General features: G+C 34.2%; 1 long non-coding RNA gene across 1 annotated transcript; it reads left to right on the top strand.

Annotated features, from left to right (window-relative positions):
• Window positions 1-18,393: 18,393 nt before the first annotated feature.
• Window positions 18,394-21,518, top strand: LOC125778161 (uncharacterized). The gene is made up of 3 exons (XR_007422526.1): window positions 18,394-20,642; window positions 20,704-20,880; window positions 20,941-21,518. It is a non-coding gene; the product is annotated as an uncharacterized LOC125778161 (long non-coding RNA).
• Window positions 21,519-24,582: the final 3,064 nt, after the last annotated feature.

Raw genomic sequence — 24,582 nt, 5'->3', positions numbered from 1 at the left:
CAGTGGTCTAATAAAACGCATAACCTGGCGACCTATGCTAACTTTCGCATCAAGAGAGCACCTTTTCTGCACCACCCATTCCTACCTAATCGGCGAACGTTATTTCTGCAATGTGATCCCAGCTGCTACCGCTCGCTTCATTCCGGCTGAAAGAATCTTTGAACACTGGCCCAATTTCCTAGCCGAAGCAGCTGTTTTTGCTAATAAGCTCGGCAAATGGTAAACCAACATAAGTGGACGTGAAGGCCCATATGGAATAAACATACTGATGCTAAGGTCTTCAATCTGTCGCTGTCCACTCTTCAAATACTCGATGTGCGGAAAAGAGTAAGAGTGGTTCCACTACTGAAACCTGGGATATCCGTCAACAAAGCAGAGTCCTATCGCCCGATAACTCTCCTTTCTCTAGTAGAGAAGACACTTGAGGCATGAGTGTACAGCATTTAACGTCAATAATTCCCAAAAAGTTCATGGCCTCACAAAAACCATTCACTGAGGGAACAATCCTCGTACCATTGGACTTGTCAGAAGCCGTTGACACAGCGAACCACACAACATTACTTGAGTACATCGAACAATCCACACTCTCTCCAGGGTTGAGGTGAACTATGAACTACCTACGCGGTCCGCATTCATCCATACTGTTTCAAGGTAAAAATTCCAAATTGAGAAGAATTAAACAAGGGGCAGGAAGAACGTTTCGAAACTACCTGAACCACCAGAGGGAATTTCTATCACCTTGTATGCTGATGATTGCACGATAATGATGTCGGTCAATGGAATCGATAACATGTGCTCAAAAGTAAATGGCTATTTCTCTGACCTTATTCGCAACTTGACTGCAAGGAGCCTAACACAGAAGAAACGTTTTGGCAACATACAAGACAATCTACCATCCAGTCCTTAACTACGCCGCACCAATATGGTCGGCTGGATGCAGAGAATCGCAGACGACGAAGCTTTAGACATGTCAGAGCACTACACTCCGGGCTATAACAGGAGGTCTTTTGATGTTCCCGATCGGATAAGGAACATAACGAACTCATCTCCAATAAGTTGATGTGTTTTCGCAGCACGTTTCGTGAGCCTACCGTTGCACTATGGTCGGAAACATCACTTTTCTTGGCCAAAACTATTAAAACTTAAAATAACGGAATTTTTAACTGGAATTTGAAGTTGCAGTATAATTTAAGTGTTTTTGTATAAAATAATAATTTTTTTTTTTAATTATCAACATTTAGAATTAAAATTAAAAAAAATGTTTACATAAAATTTTTGTTCCTTTTCTTTCTGAGTTTCTATTTTTTTAGTTCTAAATGAAAAAATATACGATACTTACGAGTAAATATGTTGTTTCTGGAAATTGAAAATATAATTTACACACGTATTTACGAAAATATTAAAATTTTATTAAACTCTTTAATTTAAAAACCATTCATTATCCAAAAATGTAATTTCCTGTTCAAGTTCTTCTGGATAATCGTCCGCGTCGCCATCCATATTTTCTAAATTCTCAGTCGCACATGTTTCACCGATATCCTCACAATACAATAATTCCTTTACTTCTAGTGGCAGCGTTAAACGCTTCCTTTGGCGCACACGTGTATTTAAGCGAAGAGATGAAATTAATGGATCCGATGTGTCAAGAGCTCTATGAAATACATCGAAAAGATTATCAATGCTGCTAGTCATACGTGCATGGTGCAGTCTGTCGCTTTTATATATTTTGTTTCGTGACTCAGCTGCATCCTCTCCGAAGTAACCAACAGGAAGTGGTGTATTCTGCATTATTTGCTTTGAGTGAACTATAACTTTATGTACTGTGGAAGTCATTGGCAACCAGGGGTACTTGCTTTGATATAATTGACCAGTTTGAAAGCAATACTCTTCAAATTTATCCAAATTTAGGGAAAATTGACAAGATAAACATAATAATATTATTCTCATTCGAAATATTAATTCAGTGTCTACTCCTAAAATTTTCGAAAATTTATCATATTCCGTAAATTCTCTTCGCGACGTGTTGCCGTCATTTGTGGAACCACAACCACCTGCTTTCAGAACATCAACATGAAGACTTAGTTCTTTCCACAACTCATTCCGGATATACTCTTTTCAACCAAATATCAAAAACTGCTGAATTCTGTAAACAAATGACGACTGAAAAAAAAAATTTACTCAAAAACCGCAAATCGAGATAAACATTTTCAAAAACTAAACACTTCAAAGTAATTTTGGTTTTTAATCTTATGCTTAACACTCCTAAACAAAATGTGTTAAGCTTACTCAAACTTAAAAAATAAAATAAATTCCAAAATGTTAAAGACTTTTGGAAAAAGTTATTATATTTTTTAGAGTATCCAACTTTTGAGTATTATATTTTACAAAATTAATAAACTTACCATCACCTTCGTGTTCCATTTAAACTTTTATTTAACACGCTTCGTTTTCAGCTTTAACAAGCAATTGAAGTAAGCACTATAAAACACCGAACGCAATTATGTTTACAAATGAAGCAAACAAATTCAACTTTGATGACTCACCGAATAACGGTGAATTGCATATTACAACAACAAAATTCATTTTTGGTTGTTTTGGAGCGTTGACTACCAGATTTCAGAAACCGCAACATATTTCGGGACTGCAAAAATTTTGACTTTTGGCCAACGAAATGAAATTTCCGACCATAGTGCGTTGGATGACCTCGATGACAACTTATCTGAACCTTACCACCCAAATAATAGGTAGATAACCGTTACAACAACAACTAATCAACCGCTTTCCATAGCTCCTTTAGTGCAATATCCGTCTTCCTACCAAGGATAAGGCCTTAGTACTTTATTTTTTCAAAAGGTGCATAGGGTTCGAGCCATGATACAACAGCAGTGTTCACCAGCCTGTCTTTGTGAAGCCATTCAAATACCAATATCTCCACTCTTATCTGCAAGCTTCAGATATCTGGCATAATCTAACAAAGTTCGATCTTTAATTCTGTCATTCTCTGCCTTGTGGTGATCGCATTGTCGTTGCTTTTGGTAGAATAAAACCATTAAGTTCATATTTGATCAACAAATAAGCTGAGGTTTAATTTGTACTATTGGTCACTTTCCAACCCAGAGATGCTTCCGCTATTATGTCTAAGCTTATGCATAAAATCAACGTCGACTTCATCACCTGCTATATGAAGAGAGAATGGCAGGGAGAGCCATGCAGTATCTTTCTATTGTTTGTCCGATCTTTATTTTATTTTTTTTCAAAATTGATAAAGTTGCGATTATTTTTATACTTTTCCAACATGTTGCTACAGGGTATAATAGCTATGTTCACCTAACGGTTGTTTGTACCACCTAAAATCAATAGAGATATATAATATAATTATACACATGCATATATATAAATGATCAGAACGACGAGATGAGTTAAAATCAGGGTGGATGCCTGTTCGTTGATCCGTCCGTGAAAGCGATTACTTGAGTAGAAATTGAGATACCTCTATCTTGATGAAACTCGTTACATGTGTTACTTGACACTCAAGGGAGTTGTTGAAAATGGGTGTAATCTGACTACTACCATGCTTACAAAACGTTATTAAGCAAAAAATACACAAAATTACATAAGTTATCACCAAATTAAGATACAAAACTGCACTTTGGGACAGGGGATCTCTGTGCCGAGGACAACTTGTTGACTAAAACTGTTTTGAAGGTGGTCGTGACCCCCACTTTCTAAATGGTTTAATGTACATATCATCCAAACTGCTAAAGCTAGATTAACCAAACTTGATGAGTGGAATTAATTTTTATAGGCCTTCTTCATACATTGTGATAGTGGATAAAATCACGCCCACTCTTCATACGACTCTCTCAAGCTCTCAAGTAATTGCGCAATTACATTATTCCTTCAAGTAATTTTGACAGCTGGTTACGCATTGTGAATGATCCACATTAGAAGAGCAAGAGAGAATAAACAAAGAAAATAGACTTTTTGCGTAATATGTATGTATGTATGAATGTGTGTAGTAACATAAATATTTTCCTTGCGATTTAAGGAATGTTGTTGATGATTGGTAAGTTTTATACAACATTTCAAAATGGAATATACTGCATAATAATGATTTTAACTAATTTACGATGAATTTAACGATTACTTTGAATTTCCTTCAAGAATTTCATGTTTCTTCGCAAAACCAGGTTTGCCATATTCGCATTTTATTGAAAAAATTTATTAAAAATTAGTACTAGATTTCTTTAGAGCTGCGTACCAGCGGTAAATTTTCTTGATCATTTCTTAAGCGTTGTTTTATATAAAATTTTTACATTTCTTCAGAGCTGAATACTAAGCTTTATGTTAAAAGAGCGATAACTCACAGATTGAAAGCGTCGCAAGCATTTTATTTCACAACCTGGGGTCGTGCAGAGAACGTCTATCATAGAGAAGGTTCACGGCGCGAAGAACGTAAAAATATTTTTGGCTAACTCGGTCGAGATGGTCCAGTTTCAACACCACTGAAATTTTAACATTTTCGCTTGAACAGAGCTGAGCGTGAAATAAAAATTATGCTCAAAACTATGTATTGCTCTAACAGACGCATGTTCGCTCTTTTGCTTATATTTTTATACGTTTATATGCAAACATGTGTATTCGTATGAATTCTTTTTGTGCCTGTTAATGAATACATGTGCAATGTTAATGTGAAAATAAAGCCTATTTTATAATTATTTTTTGAATATATCAAATCATACTTATATGAATACTTCATAACATTTGTATGTATAAAACAAATAGATATTATTATTATATCGTATTATTAAAAAAATGAAATATATTACAATAGTGATAAATGTACATTAATCGTACATTTTATCATTCAAAACTTATATGCACATGTATCATGACCATATGTGTTTATGTTCGCTTTCGCAAATTCAAATCATATTCAGCCCTATCACACAATCCATCGTAGCGAAGCTACGAATACGAATGCCCGCTACGAATACGCATAATTTGCTATCATTGAATTCATGTGAATTCGAAACTTTTGTTGCCAGACTTCATTTTGAATTTTGACATTTCGAAATCAGCTGTGTAGAAGAAAAAATTAAAATTTTGATTAATAAAAGTGAAATCGTTTATATTCAAATTGATTTTACGAACAAAAAATATGTATTCGCTAACGTTTTCATTTATGTTGCTTGAGGAAGAACGTGAGAGAAGTCGGCGTGATCTAAAAATTCACCGAAAATCACTGAGGGACAAGAGCAACTTTCGATGTGGACGAAACAATGTACAGTTCAAAAATCCACAAAAATTCATTGTTAAATTATTTTTCTAAAATAGATTTATTAAAAACTATCGCTTAAATAAGGCGGCCTTTACGTATGTTCTCGATGTTCTAGAGAGGAATGCAAGTTCTTCAAGATCGTCATCTATATCTTTACTTCATCGATTGTCTTCGGTTTTACGGTTTTTAGCTGAAGGAGGCTATCAGCATGGAGTGGGTAAAGACTTCGATATTCCAATGGCTCAGTCAACATTTTTTTGCATCTTAAAAGAAATATTGGGATTGCTTCAGTCCCATTTGTGCCCTCAGTGGATAAATCTCGAGTTAAGTATCGTTGAAAAAAGTGAAGCGAAAAAGTTTTTTTTCAGAAATACGGATTTTCAGGCGCGATTTTGTGTGTAGACGGGACACATCTTAAAATCGTTGCTCCAACTAAAGATAAGTTTCTCTATTATAACCACAAAGGATACTTTAGTATCAATGCCATGATTGTAATTTTGGTGACAAATTCGAATTTCAAACATCTTAATCAATGTTTTTCCTGGCAGTAATCACGACTCCCACATATCGAAATTTATTTCTCCGTTAGCACAAACCTGTCGTACAAAAATTCCGCTAAACTTAAAAGTTTTCCGTTCCGAGTGAATTCAGTGAATGCAACTCTACGAATTTAGAACTTATTTTCGGAACTGTTCGAATTGCATGATAGCAGTTTCGTAACTTTCCCGAAAAAACAGTCTACGATGGATTGTGTGATAGGGCTGATTATCACTAAGGGGTCATCCATAAATTACGTCACACCCTGAAGGGGGGATAGGGTATCATTCAGAAGTGACATTGTGTGACAAGGGGCAGGGGGGATCAAAAGCTTTGTGACATCACATTTCAAAATTTGCGATGTACAAACGTAAAATTTAAAGGTAAACAAAAAATATTAAACATTTATAAACACAATCTTTGTTTTTTAATACTTAAGTTGTAACAAACCTTTTTACTGCCCCTGCTTCTTACAAGTACGAGTATAACTTGTTGAGGTATACTTGCCGTGTCCGTTCGTTACAATAAATTTGTAAAAATTGGGGCTCTTCTGCGAATCGTACTTTGTTTTATTTATATATTATATTTATAATCAAAGTTACAAAAATGTCTCCCGAGTTATAGTTACAGCTTTAAAACATTTTAAAGATTTTCATTTAGATGCAATTTATATAGCTACAAATGCCACAGAAAGGAGTGTATTTAACAGAGTTGAACGACGCATGGCACCTCTCAGTCGCGAACTTACTGGTGTACTATTAAATCATAATGATTTTGGGTCACATCTTGATTCAAGTAATCGAACTACTGACTTACAGCCCTATTCTGAAAAAACCTCTCAACTGAGTTGAGAGGAAATATTTGAGAGATTTCTTGTGAAGCATAATTTGTGAGGCTATTCTTGCTCAAACCTCATAAGAAAAAAGCTTAAAAAAGTCACCACGTGAGGTAAAAAGCTTTTTGCTGTCAAACAGCTTTTTTAATAAAAATAAGCATACAAAAATGGACACACAAATGGATAATCAGCATATGTAAGTAATTTTGCAAATTTTAAATATACATATATATATGTATATACAATAATTTCATATATATAATATTTAAATAAGTAATAATAAAAATGTATGTAAAAAAATAAAAAAATGAAATAAAATAAAATGAATTATTTAAACATATGTAGATGTCTTTTTATTCATTCTCAGAAATGTACAGTGACAGTAAGTAACTTACATATATGTATATATGTATATATTTATTTTTACAGAGGATTGGCTCATAGAGAGCATATAACTATTACCAACGCATTTTTGGTAAGAGCCATGCCCGTAAAAATACAAACACGCCAGGAAACGCAGATCAAAAGATACATATATTCGACTTCTGCACATACAAAGAACAGTTCCTCCATGCTCAAATATTTTTTAAAAAATGCAAAATATTGATTTAAAACAAAACAAACACAGATGTTTTCTATTATGATTGCTGCTTTCGCACGTCACAGATATTTGTGATAATAGTGAGCATTTGAGCTTTCGAATTTTCGCCAGAATAAGGTAACCCTCACTACAGTGTGAAACATCACTGTAGTGAGGTTGGTGACTTTTGTGAGGGCATGAGAATAGGGCTGTTAGATCTAGAAAAAGAAAGTGCGGGCAATGTGTTGGCTGACATTTGGAGCAAGTTAGTCATTGATAATTTTCCAGTCGTTGCTGAATGTGTTGCACCAACTGTTACTGGACTGGATATTGAATAGGCTATGATGTTGAAAAATAACGCTACTTGGTATGCTAATCATATACGTGAGTCACAATATTATTATACAAATAGTTAAATGTGAAACTATTGCATGTTGCGGTGTAAAACGTTCTAGTCTTTGGAAATTATTAAAAGAAGGATTTCCACCACCTGTGTCAATTAAGCAGACATCAGAAGGTTATGGAGTAACAAGGGAGTGATGACTATACGACTATAAGTTTGCTCCATTATTACTACAGATATTATTAAATCTCCAAGCATCATCCCATCTGAAACAAGTTCCATATGATTGTTATTGCCCTTTTGTCGAGTCATACTTCTTTAAAAGATCGTGTAGCATATGTGGCCTGTAGTTTTCTTCATATAGAGCCACCAATCAACACAAACAATCACATAAAAAACAAGAGCTGTTACCTATCGCGAAAATTCGTCCTCAAAGAATTGCGGCTAGACGTACCCGAGAGATTCTTTGTTTAATGAATGATGACGATGCTTTATGGATGGAAGAAGACGATGTTGATACGAAAGATGTTCCTGACATCCAAATTCAGAACGAAAATGAAGTGCCTGATTTACCAGTAATAAATGATATAAAGGAGTGGGTCAAAAGTCCATGGACACAAGATAATTCAGTTTGTTGTTTTTGATTAGCATAATTAAGTATCTATTATTTCTTGACTAGTCGTTCGTTGTGTCTGTACTTTAATATTTAACTATATGTTTATTTTATTAAAGATTATTCAATAAATATAAGAATAAATAGAATAACCTCTTTTTTTATTTTTTGATAAATCCATAAAATTGGAAAATGCGTGACGTCACGAAAGGGGGGGGGGGGCTATTTCAAAATGTGACAACTTGTGACAAGGACGGGGGGAGGGGTTAAAAAGTCCTCAAATTCATGTGACATAATTTATGGATGGCCCCTTATCAAATATATAACATTTGCGCGCTGCTCATATGTACATACATAAATACGTGCGTATGACATTGGCACACAAAGAACGCATACACAACATACATACTTATATGCGTACACATAAAAATATGTGCGTATGAGATTCCCACACAAATAATCTATACACAACATATGTACATACTTGCGTTCACATGTAGAAATGTCACCCGCAAAAATTACAAATATTGCTTTACAAAAACAACAATCCTTTGAAAGCATCAGCAACGTCACAAGCCAATATGGCAGCCAAATAGTCGATGCTCAAATTTGTAGAAAAATACACAACAACAATATTTTCATTCATGAACGCAAGCGCGTTTTCAACAGGCAAACTTGCTTCATTCATAAAAAACAAACACCATTACATCTCCCCGAGCATGCCTTTGCCTACAACCGTCTTTTCGCGACGGTGGCAAAAGCTAAAAATCATAATTTGAACAATTTATGATATTTGTATGAGAAGGAAAAAGTGACAACATAGTTTATTTGTCGATTTTCAAGTCAAGAAATGTATTAAAGAAAATGTTCAATATTCCTCTGATTTATGTGAACAGTCAATCCCGGTTAAGTTGTACTTCGCTTAAATGAAAATCAAATCCCTTCCTCATCACTCTTAACAGCCTATATTATATCTTGTTGCATCTCACGGTTTATGTTTTGAAATACATAGAAATTATTGTTTTAAGTACCACTCGCTTATGTAGCATATTACATTCTTATTTTTAACAAATTACAAAAATCTGTATCTTTGATTGTGGCACATAACCGGGATTGACTGTATTTGTCAAGGAATGTAAAAAATATTTTTACGCGGCTTGCAAAAATCTGCGTCTATATGTATGCAAGCTCACACACAAACATACATACATATTTACGCAGGTTTGTAGGCGAAGCTGTACAGCGGCAAGGGAAGCGGTGACAATCAGCGATCGTTCGCTTATTTTTTCGGTACAGTTCGGTTGTCTATCAACAGCGTTGGTCCGCCGACACATTGACGCTTTGACAAGACCAGAGCTTCGGCACTTGTTTGTCCGTGTCAACGTAGATTTTGCATGAAGCACATGTATACATAAAAATGTGGTATGTAGACATGAGTGTACATATTTTCATACACATGTAGACAAATTTGCAAACATTATGCGTATGCAGAAATTGATGTGCTGAACACAAAGAGAGCGACAAACTTCAAGCGACATCTGTAAAATATTACAGTGCACATGTTTTTAAGGACACGGTTATTTGGACTGCTGCACGGCTACAATCTTATTCAACCCTAAATGATTTTTACTACAAATTAAAGACCAGTTCATTCTATTTAGATGAAATATGCTAATTTTATTGATTTTTTCTATTATTTATTGGAAACTTAACAATTTTAAAATTTTAATAAAATGAAATAAAATGTTAAAAAAAATTACATATTGAATAATGCCGAATTACAAAATTGTCGATTTAAAATGGAAATTTCTCTCACGACTTATTAATTAAAATTAGTCATTTAATTTCACCTGCTTTTTTAAACACAATTTAATCCATCTAGATTAAGTGCAATATTTGTGTTTAAAAAACTAGGCTCAGTTGGCATGCTCATGCCTGCATACGCAATTGCCCCAAAACCAATCAAATGGAAGCGTTGAAACTATGATTTTCAACCCTACCCAACGTATGACACAATTTATGTCTCCAATGCAAAATATGATTCAAAATCACAATCAAATGTGCGTATTGAACATTTGTATATGCTTATTAGATTTCTTGATGAAAATAATATAAATGTTATGTTTTTGTTAGAAACTTATCTTACGAATAAAAACAATTTGTTTATATCGGGATTTAGAATCTATGTTAAAAATCACCCAGATGGAAAGGCACATGGTGAAACCGTACAGTTGGTTAGATAACGATCATCACGCATTAGAATCTCATACTACACTGCAGTTACAAGCTAGAAAATTATTTATAAAAAATCTCTATCTATAGAAAACTTGACGGCCTTATACTGCCCACCTCGCTTTAATCTTACAGACAATCAATTTAAAGAGTTTTGTGGAACGCTTCTTCTTCTTCTTAATTGGCGTAGACACCGCTTACGCGAATATAGCCGAGTTAACAACAGTTCGCCAGTTGTTTCTTCTTTTCGCTACGTGGCGCCAATTGGATATTCCAAACGTGGCAAGGTCCTACACCTTGTGGTCGATCGTAACGTTGCAAGGTAGACAGCCTGTTTTCTCTCCGCTGCGACACGGCAGGAGTGCCAGCCGAGTAGAAAATCATCCGGCTGTCTGTTGTGATTGCAGTTTCTCGACGTCGAACCTTCTTTGTGTTTGTTGGCGTGCGTTTTTTGCTGCACAGAGGCGGGTGAGTTAATACCAGTATCAAAGACACTTATACACAAGTATATGAGAAACGCTGATAAAGCCAGTTCTATCCTAATCAAATAAATAAGAGTATCAAACACAAGACTTTGTACTCATACCACACCATACCCGAATGCAAGACATGCATACACATGCATAGGCATGCATAGGCCGCACGATAAGCACTTGTTTACAACAAATAATACAATTAGACTTTAGACCTAAGCCACAAATCATGAATATGTTATCAACTTAATAGCTAACTCATAGGATAATACGAAAACATGTTCATTTAAGTATTTATGTGAATTTCTAGAATAAAGATCTTATTCTGCAAAAGTAAATACATATTTTTGTAACCATTCATAAGTATATGAATTAACTGGGGGCTCAACCGCTCTTTGCTGGGAAGGAGGAGATCACACAACAGGACTTCGGCATCCTTAAGAATCTTCGAAGCGCGTAAAGAAGGACATCTAAATCCTTAAGCTGAAATCTTTAGTAAAGAAAGCCAAAATCTTTAAATCTTCCTTAACGAAGACAGACACTCACAAAATGAGTCAAGGAGCAAAACGGACAATGCCAAACGAGGACATAAATCCTTCAGCTACAGTCCATACCACTCCTGAAAACTACAAAATGTCCTACATTCAGAATCAGTTCTCGAAATTGGACGAGGAAAGGAGAAAGGACAAGGAGTTAATATTACGGATGTTCCAAACTACAAATCCTAATACTAGCGAAACTTCTACTCCAACAATATACCAAGAAGCCACGATGCAATACCAGAATGTAACAGATGTACAAATCGAAGTAATAAAGGAATTACCTATTTTCCAAGGAAACAAAGAAGAATATACGATATGGAAGTCTCATGTACGAGGTGTGTTCAAAAAGTATCGCGAATCGAAACTGACAGTTTTCTTCGATTGCTGGGGCGTGGTGCATCATGAGTTCTTGCCACAGAGAAGAACGGTCAATAAGGAATATTACCTGCATGTTATGCGCAATTTGCGCTAAGCAATCCGCCAGAAACGCCCGGATTTGTGGAAGAACAAAAATTGGCTTTTGCACCACGATAACGCCCCTGCTCACACACATCGTTGCTTGTGCGCGGCTTTTTGGCCAAAAACAACACACTAATGATGCCGCAGCCACCGTATTCCCCAGTTCTGGCCCCCTGTGACTTTTTCTTGTTCCCTAAACTGAAGAGGCCCATGAAAGGACGACGTTACGCTTCTCTTGACGAGATAAAGACGGCATCGAAGGAGGAGCTGAAGAAGATAAAAAAAATGATTTTTTGAAGTGCTTCGAAGATTGGAAAAACCGTTCGCACAAGTGTATAATATCTCATGGGGATTACTTTGAAGGGGACAAAATAGATATTCATGAATAAATAAGTAATTGAAAAAACACAAAATTCGCTATACTTTTTGAACACACCTCGTAATGAAAGTCACCACTCCAAGTATTCCTGAACACACCTCAATTCTACAATATCATTACAACCTTCAGAAGAAAAATCACGGGGCATGCAGATATGTTACTTGAATGCAACAACACACCTCTCATCTTCTACAGTATCATGGAACCTTTGGACGCACTATATCACGACCCAAACGCACTATATGAAATACAAGAACATATGAAGAACTTGGCACAACAACCAACAGAAGCCTTGAACACTTATTTCCAATACACATTGACACTGCACAGGAAGCTAATTAAAAATACAGTGGACCTTCTAAAAGCAGAAATAAATAACAAATATATTGAACAAGAATCTATAACACAATTTATTAAAGGATTAAAAAATAAAAATTTGGCAACAGCCTTAGCATCTAATCAATATCAAATCTTAATGCAAACATATACGTTACAAGTGCTAAACAAATCGAAATACGATTACAACAAACTAGTGAAAATAAAAACCTAAGACGACCTATCGAAATCCAAAAAAAAAAATTTAAATAACTTTTTGCAAAGACCAACTAATCAACATAGAATAATACCACAAAAGACAAACCCTTTTAATTTTAATCCACCACAATGGCAAAATAATAATTTAAACCAATGGTCAAGAAGCCAATATAATCAACCTAATCATCACAATAACAACTTCAGACAAAATCAATTCAAACCAAGGCAACAAACGAGAAACAATTGCAATTATGCACAACCTCAAAGAGTATTTAATACATACCAACCTCCACAAGAACGCATGAATGTTGACGAATCTCAAAGAAACAGTGGGTACAAACGAAATCACTCTAACAGAAACATCATTCCGCAAAAGATACAAAGGATAAACACACACCAATAACCTGAACCTCAGCCAGAACAAACCTTCAGACACATGGAAAAAGCTGACGATACATCGAGTACTTTTTTAAGGCTAAAGGATGGACTACCTTCAGTGGCGGATTAAGTATTTTGCCCTGTCTGATTAGCCGCTCTTTTTAAAGGATAAAATTTTATTTCTTTGAGTCCGTTCATATTATTAAGATATAATTTTTATTTCATAAAAGAAAAAATGTTTAAACAATACAAATAAATATTAACGACATAAATAACAGTCAGTTTTCTTAAACTATAATGTATAACTTAATTTTTAAATATCTTCTTTCTGGCTTTCGTCTGAGCAAAATCATCAATTATGTCGTTGTAATTAATTTCTTGAACTAGTTGGGCTTCAATTGACAGTAGTGCTAAAGCATCGAGTCTCTCTTGGCTCATACTTGCGCGTAAATATGTTTTGACTCTTTTCAAGGTGGAAAAAGATCTTTCTCCTGAACAGTTCGTAGCCGGAATACTCAAAAAAATACGTAGAGCAATGTCTACATTTGGATAAACATCTTGAATATTTTGAGAATGCAAAAAATTGTATATTCCTTGCGCGGAACGTTATATCTTTTGTGTTTATTAGAGAATCTTTGAGTTGACAGTGCAAATGAATACATTCATTCGCGAAGGTATCTTCCAAATCATCAGAATACTTAGTAACTAATTCATCTGCGAGAATTTTTAATTCATTGGTATCTATTTCATATAAATTGTCAAAAAATAAAATTTTTTGTAAAGATTATGATAAGCACTTTTACGTCCTGTCAATTGTGCACTTAAAGTATCTAAAATTAGATAGTAAACGTTGGTTCGACCGTTTTCTTCTCCAGATAAAGCTGTTCTTTCATTTTCCCGTGACTCGTCAGCCTGAAGTTTTCGGGTTTTTTTACGACGGGTGTCATAGTGGTAATAATTTTGAACTCCAGATAGTGCTTTGGCTTTTTTTTTATAATCAGACAATTGTTTATCTCTCATATCTTGGAGAAATAATGCCAAAGAACTATATATTTTTATCACAGATGATAAATCAGCTTGAGAATCCTGAAGCTTCTTACTCGCAGCATTAAAGCGATCCAAAATTGCATTCCAAACAATGACTATAATTGCTGTTTCTAGATGTTGTAATTTTTGCTGCAGTCCCTTAGCTTCAGCTCGCGTAGTAGGTTTTTCATCTTTGTTTTCACCAATAAAGTTTAGTGCAACAATTATTCCAGGCCACTCTTTTTCTAATGTGTAGCCTGCATCATGTCGGGCCGACCAACGAGTTTGAGAAGGGCTTTTAAGTCTTAAACTTGTATGCTGTCTTAAAATTTCCCACCGGCTTATGAAAGAAATTATATATGTAAAGGTTTGGGATTGGCCAGCGCAAAACCCTGACCTTAATCCCATAGAAAACCTAAAATTAAAATTGCGGCTAAAAATTTCTCAAATTTCGAACATTTATGGGAAGATATTAAGGAAGCTTGGTACTCCATCCCAAAAGAGAGGTATGAGAAGCTTGTAAAAGTATGGTACGCAGATGTAATGCCGTAATGCAAAATCGGGGATATAGTACCAAGTATTAGAAACGTAAATATATTATGGAACCAAATCGTTGATTAAATTTCATTAATTTCACATAATTTTTGCAGGTTTAGTAAATTGTGCTATTGACATTCAAATAGGCATTTTAGAGGAGGTCAAGTTTTTCAATTAATATTAATTACTCGTGAATTGCTAATTGTTATTTTTTACTTAAATGGATAATTAATAAACAAATAATGATATTTTTAGCCTTTTTTAGCCTTTTAAATAACTTTGTCAATTGTATAAGCTCTTACTGCTTCTTATGACTATGTAGCTATTTGCGTGACCACGGCTGTATATATCGACATAAATATAAATTTTGAATTTTAATAACATTTTACAATAATTACGAATTATTGCTTTAAGCTATAAAAGTTCGTTAATATTCGTCAATATACTTCGTAATATTGCGAAAATGAAACATAAATGTTATTAAATTTTTATTTTCTTCAAAAATTTGTCTATAAAATGAATATATTCTTTTATTTGATTCTATAGAAATCAGTTTTAAAAATAAAAATATTTGTATATGAATACTTATATCAATTCATATATGAAACACCGGAATCATTGAAAATAAAATAAGAAAACATTGTGCAATTTTAGAAGCGGCTCACTTGTAAGATTAACTTTACTAAAGATATAACAAGTCAACAGAGCTTTGCGAATTCGTCAGAAAAAGCTTATCAATATTCAATTATTTCTGTTATAAAACATTTTTTATCAGTATTGCACTCACAAATAAAAAAGTTAATCAAAAAATGAATTACATTCTATTTCATAGAAATTTATTTGTAAATTTATATAAAAAAAATCGGAATAAATCCTTAAAATGTATTGTCGTTACATTATATCAGATATAAAATTTTGACATTCTGAAAAATTTGCCGCCCCCCAAATTGTGCCGCCCTAAGCCCGGGCCTCTCGGGCCTAGGCGGTAATCCATCACTGACTACCTTGCTTTACACTCAAGGATGGTCCGACACAACAAGAAGTGAATATCATGATCGACTCAGGCGCTAAAAACAACTACATATCAAAAAAATGCAGAATAGGCAAGAGTATATCAATAGATCCTGTATGGACAAAATCAATGCATAGATATTCCATCATTACTAGTAAAAAAATAATACATCTGTTAAGCCATGATCTACCATTTTTTGAACTAAAAGATATAAAAGATTTTGATATGATAATAGGATTTTGTGGATTGAAAAAATTAAATGCAGAAATAGATTTCACGTCACTACATTTAAAATATATGTACAAATAAAAACAAAAATCAAAAAATAAATTACATAAGTGATAATAAAGATTATGACGAGGAGATTAGAGAAATAATTAGGAGAAATAATAAAACAGAAAAGTTACCACTTACCACAACGATAGAAGCAACCATTAGGACAGAAAGTAATGAACCTGTTTGGACGAAACAATACCAATATCCGTATGCAGATAACGATTTCGTCAATTCAGAAATAAAAAAATTATTAAAGAATAATATAATACATACAACCCAGTAGAAGTCCTTATAACTCACCAGCTTGGACAGTACCAAAAAAGGGTATAGATGAAAATGGAAAACCCAAGAAAAGATTAGTGATAGATTTTCAAAAATTAAATTAAAAACTATAACAGATAGACATCCTATTCCGGATATAAACATGACAATACAAGCGTTAGGTAAAGCTAAATATTTTTCCACGATAGATCTAGAAGCAGGATTTCACCAAATTATGATAAAAAAAGAAGATAGGGAAAAAACAGCATTTTCCATAAATGGAACAAAATATAAATTCATACGAATGCCCTTCGGATTAAGAAATGCACCCTCAATATTTCAAAGATGTGTTGATGATATTCTACGAGAATATAAAGGGTGATTTTTTAAGAGCTTGATAACTTTTTAAAAAAAAAAAACGCATAAAATTTGCAAAATCTCATCGGTTCTTTATTTGAAACGTTAGATTGGTTCATGACATTTACTTTTTGAAGATAATTTCATTTAAATGTTGACCGCGGCTGCGTCTTAGGTGGTCCATTCGGAAAGTCCAATTTTGGGCAACTTTTTCGAGCATTTCGGCCGGAATAGCCCGAATTTCTTCGGAAATGTTGTCTTCCAAAGCTGGAATAGTTGCTGGCTTATTTCTGTAGACTTTAGACTTGACGTAGCCCCACAAAAAATAGTCTAAAGGCGTTAAATCGCATGATCTTGGTGGCCAACTTACGGGTCCATTTCTTGAGATGAATTGTTGTCCGAAGTTTTCCCTCAAAATGGCCATAGAATCGCGAGCTGTGTGGCATGTAGCGCCATCTTGTTGAAACCACATGTCAACCAAGTTCAGTTCTTCCATTTTTGGCAACAAAAAGTTTGTTAGCATCGAACGATAGCGATCGCCATTCACCGTAACGTTGCGTCCAACAGCATCTTTGAAAAAATACGGTCCAATGATTCCACCAGCGTACAAACCACACCAAACAGTGCATTTTTCGGGATGCATGGGCAGTTCTTGAACGGCTTCTGGTTGCTCTTCACCCCAAATGCGGCAATTTTGCTTATTTACGTAGCCATTCAACCAGAAATGAGCCTCATCGCTGAACAAAATTTGTCGATAAAAAAGCGCGAAACACATTTCGAACCGAACACTGATTTTGGTAATAAAATTCAATGATTTGCAAGCGTTGCTCGTTAGTAAGTCTATTCATGATGAAATGTCAAAGCATACTGAGCATCTTTCTCTTTGACACCATGTCTGAAATCCCACGTGATCTGTCAAATACTAATGCATGAAAATCCTAACCTCAAAAAAATCACCCGTTATTATATAAATAAATTTGCTTTTGTAAAATCGACGACGTGTTAATATATTCTTCGACACCTGAAGAACATATTAAACACATCCAAATAATATGTAGTAAGCACATTACATTAAGCAAATATGAAAATCTCTGATGAAAAATCACACTTATTTAAAAATCAAGTCGAATATTTAGTACATAATAACACATAATAAGATAACAGTAGATCAAAAGAAAGTAGAAACATTAGACAAGTATCCGATACCTCAAACCCTGAAAGAATTAAGGTCATTTTTAGGTATGGCGGGATATTATAGGAAATTATACAAGGATATAGCAAAATAACAAAACCACTAATCATACATTTACAAGGAGAAAATAGTATAACAAGTAAAAAAATTTCAGCTAAGAAAGAAATTAAATTAGATAAAGAAGCTATAAAAGCTATACAAATAATTAAAACAAAATTAAAAGAACAAGTTGAACTATTTCAACCAGATTTCTCAAACCTTTTGACTTAACTACAGATGCGATTAATTTCGCCATAGGAGGAGTTTTATCACAAGAAAAGAAACCTATATTTTTTATATCAAGAACATTAACAAAAACAGAAGAAAATTATTGTACAACGGAAAAAAAATTATTAGCAATAGTATAGGCTATAGGAAAACTTTACGGTATAGCAGATTTAACTATACACACTGATCACCAGGCATTAATATTTTCTATTTCGGACAAAAATCCAAATATAAAACTAAAAAGATGGAAAAATTTTATACAAGAATATGGAGCAAAAATAGTATTCAAGCCAGGAAATCAAAACGTAGTAGCAGATGCATTATCAAGACAAAAAATTAACACTTCAACAATAGAATCGATACACTCGACACGTAGTTCACCAAACGAAAACTATACATACGCAAAACAAACGATAAATTCATTTAAGAATCAAATCGTATTAAAGAAACCTAAACGAAATAAAAAAGAAACACAAATGATTTTTCCAAAGTCTCACAGACATAATATTGAATATCAAAACACTGACTATCTAACAAAAACCTTAAAAGAAATTTTTACACTTAATTTCAATAACGCGATTAAAATTGAAGAACAAGAACTATTCACAATAAAATCACTACTAAGTAAACATTTTCTAAACTACAAGCTCTTTATAGCACAAAATCTAGTCGAAGACATAACAGGCAAAAACAAGCAATTGGAAACTATAACAAATACACATAACCGAGCGCATAGAAATGAGAAAAATAACGCGATGGAAATTAGACAACAATATTTTTGGCCCGATATGGCGAAACAAATCAAAAACTTTGCACGAAACTGCTCAAATTGTTATGAACTAAAATACGAACGTAGACCAACAAAACAACTGATAGGGAGAACACCAGCAACATATCTACCAGGAGAATCTATAAGTATGGATATACGAGGTGTGTTCAAAAAGTAAGGCGAATTTTGTGTTTTTTCAAAAATTATTTATTTATTCATGAATATCTATTTTGTCACCTTCAAAGTAATCCCCATGAGATATTATACACTTGTGCCAACGGTTTTTCCAATCTTCGAAGCACTTCAAAAAATCATTTTTTTTATCTTCTTCAGCTCTTCCTTCGATGCCGTCTTCAGTTTAGGGAACAAGAAAAAATCACAGGGGGCCAGAACTGGGGAATGCGGTGGCTGCGGCATCATTAGTGTGTTGCGCACAAGCAACGATGTTTGTGAGAAGGGGCGTTATCGTGGTGCAAAAGCCAATTTTTGTTCTTCCACAAATCCGGGCATTTCTGGCGGATTGCTTCGCGAAAATTGCGCATAACTTGCAGGTAATATTCCTTATTGACCGTTCTTCTCTGTGGCAAGAACTCATGATGCACCACGCCCCAGCAATCGAAGAAAACTGTCAGTTACGATTCGCGATACTTTTTGAACACACTTCGTATTCCACATAGGGAATAGAACATATATAACTAGTATGTGTAGGTACTCAAAGTATTTATTAACGAGAGAAATAGCAGATAAAGTCAACACCTTAGACAAACTAGAAGAAATTCTCACACTTACATACCCATATTGTAGAAACCTACAAACCGACAATGAGAGTATATTCACATCGATAACTTGTATGTCACTATACCGACGACTACATATAACACATAATCGTACGCCAACAGCTCATTCGACATCAAACGGTTCAGTTGAACGCTTACTTACGAGTATAATAGGACAATACCAAGGTAGAGGAGGAGTAAGGTCACTATCAGCTGATGTTATGTAAACAAAGGCACAGCTGAGAGGTGCCACTGTAGAAACGCCAAGTGTAGTCCGGGGTTGAGTTTCTATTTGAATCCAAGATGGCCGACTTTTAACCGGAAAATGGTTGCATTGTGTTATTTTCTTAAAATTTATGGAAAAGTTGTCCCAAAAATATTGGTTATATGTAAAAGTTTAATATATTTTCAAAAGAAAATCGTTTTATTTTAATATATATTCTTAAAGATGAGAACAATATGAGCAAATACATGAAAAATTAAGTTTTTTATTTATGCCTCTTTTTAACTGTGGTAAGTCAATAAATGTTCACCACAGAAAAATGTTACGAACAAATAAGCAACCATGCCGAATAGTGTGGTCTAGATTATGCTCATTCACAGCCATATTTACATTTTTGCCATCGTAACGAAGGTTTTTGCAAAGACAATTTGTTTTAGTTTATTTCATGGTTAAATCCTTTGCGATGGTTTATTTAGTTATTTGAATCTATAAAAAGTGTTTACAATTTTCATGGGACGATAAACAACAGATCGGCTGCGATTTTATTCCAATAAAAGTACGAAATAACCAAACATGGCCACGTTAAAATTGCTGCGTAATGGGTCTGGTGCTGTTACAATTTTATGATTTAAGAGATGAAAAAGCGATACGCGATGCTGTGAAGTACTCAAATGTAGTTATCAAATTAGTTGGTCGTGAATTCGAGACAAAATTTTAAATTCAATGGCGTTCTCGTGTAAGATGCTCATCGCATTGCTAGGTAAGCTAAAATTAAACTTTATATCAAAAGATTTACCATGTATTTTTTAAATTCTTTATAGAATCAGCAAAGGAGCTGATGTAGAACGCTAGTCCCAAACCAATGAGCTTTGTGCATGAGGGTGGAAGCAACTTTTTGAAGAGCAAATACTACGGTGAGCACATTCGGATGTTGAATAACCTATTGTAAATTGCGCTTAGAATCCCGGTACTGCTGGTCAGGTTTATCAGGCTGTTGGGTAGGTTTTGAGCAAAATTGAATTTACATACTTTCTAATAGCTAAACACCCACCTTGCAGACCAAAGCGTTACCAGTTGAGCGAATTAATTGACTGGTTTCATCGTGTTATGCGTAAAGATGAAAAATAGTGGGGATACCGTCATTAAGACATGTGTTGTGATCCTACCTTCTTATTGAAAGCCAAGTTCACGAATATATTACCGATGTCGTTCCCTCCAACATACCGTGGTTGTAGAATTTTGGTGTACAATCCATGGAAGAGCAAGTACCATGAGAATTATGACCATATCGTGCTGCGCAATATCATGATGCCGAATTGGGGAGTGGGGTGAACCAGCTCCACCAAAACCGATAGAACATCGGGATGAACTACGCAAATAATAAACAACACTCATCAAATGAAAGTTGGCAGCGTTGGTGACTAAGCAGCGATTTGAAAAAGAAACACTTGCATCTACGCGAATTACAATTCGTCTTTACATCTAGTGAATTATGGTCGATTATGAATGGTGTGGAAGTTGATATTTAAACTTTAAAAAACAAATAAATGTAATTTGGCTAATATTGATATTTAAACTTTAAAAAACAAATAAATGTAATTTGGCTAATAATGAGCCGCTATTAAAAGTTAAGGAATTTGAGTTGTATTTTTAATTGGGCCAAACAAGTTATTGTCGATTTGAATAACTTCAAACGGAATATATTTCGAACAATCATTTATTTTTTTAAATACTATGCCTATATACTACTGAGCATGGCAAAATAGTGTTGCGTGAGCTAATTTAAACTACTTTTTACTACTATATAGATATTGCAAATTCAAAAAATAATTTCTTTAAGAATCCTTTTCATTTAAAAACTTAGCTTCGAACTAAAAAATAGTGTGGTAAATCTGTTAGGATAATCAAACACTCCATTTGGGAATGAGTAGGATTCCTGATCGCCGGCGTATAGCTAAATTCTGACATTTAAAACGTGTACGTAGTTTGTGATTACAAAAATTTATAATTAAAATATAGAAAACATGGCTATTATAATTATCTCTTGATTTATCTTACAATAAAAAAATGTGTTTTACTGTTCAGACGAATTGTTATGGTATGTAATATCAAATTTTTCACAATAGTTATCTCTTATGGTCCACTCATTATCAATATAATTTCCATTTTGTCCATGAATAAGTTAACTAAAACGCTTAAAAATATATAGCATATTTATCTGTATAATGAAGGTATAATTAATTTTTGTTATGACAGCTAAAATCTTTACTCTATAACAAAAATTGAAAATAGTATTTATAAATGTACAAATATAGTACTATAAATTTATAATTTAATATTATAGCATTTTCGCTTTCTGCACAACCCGTTTTAACCTCTCGCCACCCTTATTCACCAGAGGTGGCCATGATGTTGTTATTGTAAAAGTACACTTGAGGGGTAGCTTAAGTACTGTGAATGGCTCTTTTTCTATGGTGAATGGGACTTTCCCTACTCCTCTATACCATGACAATACACTCGGTGACAAAACAAAAACCAGTGGAAGCATTTTTCAATAGGAAAAATTATCCGGAAATAAAACCATTGATTGAAAAAAAAACAAAGACAAAGTTTTAGAATATCATAATAAAAAAAGAACACAAAAAGTTTATGAACCAAAACAAATAATTTACGCACTGTCAAAACGGAACAAAAATATTTAAAATACATAGTTATAGAAAACCGTGAGGACACAGTTTTGGTAGAGAGAGGAGGAAGACAACATGTCTTACATAAAGATAACATTCGTAACACTCCTATTGAATTTAATAATAAACATAAAAGCATACACACTGAGCAACCTGAAAAATAAAAAAATGTATCTTCACCGAAACTGACGACACATACCTATATGAAGATACCGAATATTTATACAATTTATTTAATTAAACGACAATAATGGAACAGATAGAATAGATCATTTGGCAGGACACAACAGGATTTCATAAACGAGATTAAAATGTCAAATTTAATTGAACAAACTATTTCACACTCAATACAAAAAAGATCAATAAACATTTTAGGGACTATAATAAAATTTATAACTGGGACTCCAGATCATGACGATCTTATTGAAATAAAAACACATTTAAATGAAATAATAGAAAATAATAATCAACAAAGAGTCATTAACTCACACTTTGAACAATTAGTCTCAAAGGTTGATCCTCAATCAATCTCAACAAGCCTAGTCATATCAGAAACTTTAAAGGAACTAGGAACCCTATTCGAAACTATAAATTCTGTAAAGACAAGAAATTACTTGTCTAAATCTTTAAATTTAAATGATATAAAACAAATAATAAAAAACGAAAAATTAGATATTCCAGTTTTAAATGTAATGGAATACTCCACAATAAATGTAATTAGAGTTAAGGATACATATGTAATAGGGTGGGTCGATTCCGGACTTTTTTCGATTCGGTATTTCTAATAGTGCGGAAAAGTTGCCTTAGTACTTCCTGATTCCAATGCAATTTTTTGTTTTGGGATCAGATTGCATCTTCAACCCCAACTCCGGCCTTGAAATTTCGGAAATTCGCCTAAAATCGTGAAATTGTCTACCAGCGCCTGAAATACGCATCTCATGGCCATACTTATGTATAAAACAAAAGTTATTTATCACGTCATTTGCTACTGAAATGGTATATGCGATCATGGCCGTAGGACGAACCGTTCCCGAGATACGAGCGAAAAGGCGGCGCGACACAGCGCAAGGTGAAAATTGTTGCAGCTCTAAGCTGACCTGTATTGGTCACCCAGAACCCACCGCGTGGAGGTGGCTGTTCTTCGGGTTCCTCCCAAGCCCAACCCAACCAACCAACCATATGTCAAGCTTGTTTTAGTCTGAATCTGTGTCAAATTTATTGATAAAATCAGATTTTGTACTAAACTTTGGCACTTGTTGCCTAGATTTCAGTGTAGAGCGTATAAAACGATCACGAGATTGGGGGCCAATAACTTTAGAAGATGCCTCTATCACCAGTGTGACGGTTCTCTCGACTGCCACGGTGTGAGAGGGGAATTCACTAAATTTCCATACCTCTGCAGTGTCTCCCGACAGTCCTTTTATGAGTTCTTCGTTAGAAACTGAACAAAGAACTGGTGGAACAGTCAAGGTAATAGTCTTCCAGTTAATCATATCGTAATAATTATTAGCTTTGAAACTCAGCTTTGGCACTTTATTACATCTAACCCTTCCATTTACAGTGTCAGACTCTGCTTCTCTGGCTGCCAGAAGACGGTCAAAGGCCAACTTTCTGACTTCTATCCGTTCGTCAGTCATTATACTAAGGAGAATGTTTTCTGGAAGAGCAAAGAAAGCATTCTGTTGAATGGATGAATCGACAACCTTGCGTAGTTTAGCAGGTAAGTATCTCGACCTTTGAATTGCAGCATAGAGATGGCGCAAGCCATATTTGATTGAACTGTTGAATCTTATTGAGAACCAGAAAGGTGAGTAAACTGTAAGTATGTACTTAACCAAAATCTTTATTTCCTTTGTTGGTTTGTCAGTAGAAATGTATAATCTCAGAATTCTATTTGCACAGGTGAGCCAGCGAGATTTGCACATGTTACCTGGGTGCATCGACGCTAAATCTGAGGAACATTGACCGGAAATAACAGCTTCTGATATTTTATAGAGATAAGCTTGGTCTGTG

This window comes from Bactrocera dorsalis, chromosome 4 (assembly GCF_023373825.1).
Source record: "Bactrocera dorsalis isolate Fly_Bdor chromosome 4, ASM2337382v1, whole genome shotgun sequence".
NCBI lineage: Eukaryota > Metazoa > Arthropoda > Insecta > Diptera > Tephritidae > Bactrocera > Bactrocera dorsalis.
The sequence above is the reverse complement of the archived record's forward strand: the minus strand, read 5'-3'. Positions and strand labels throughout refer to the sequence as shown.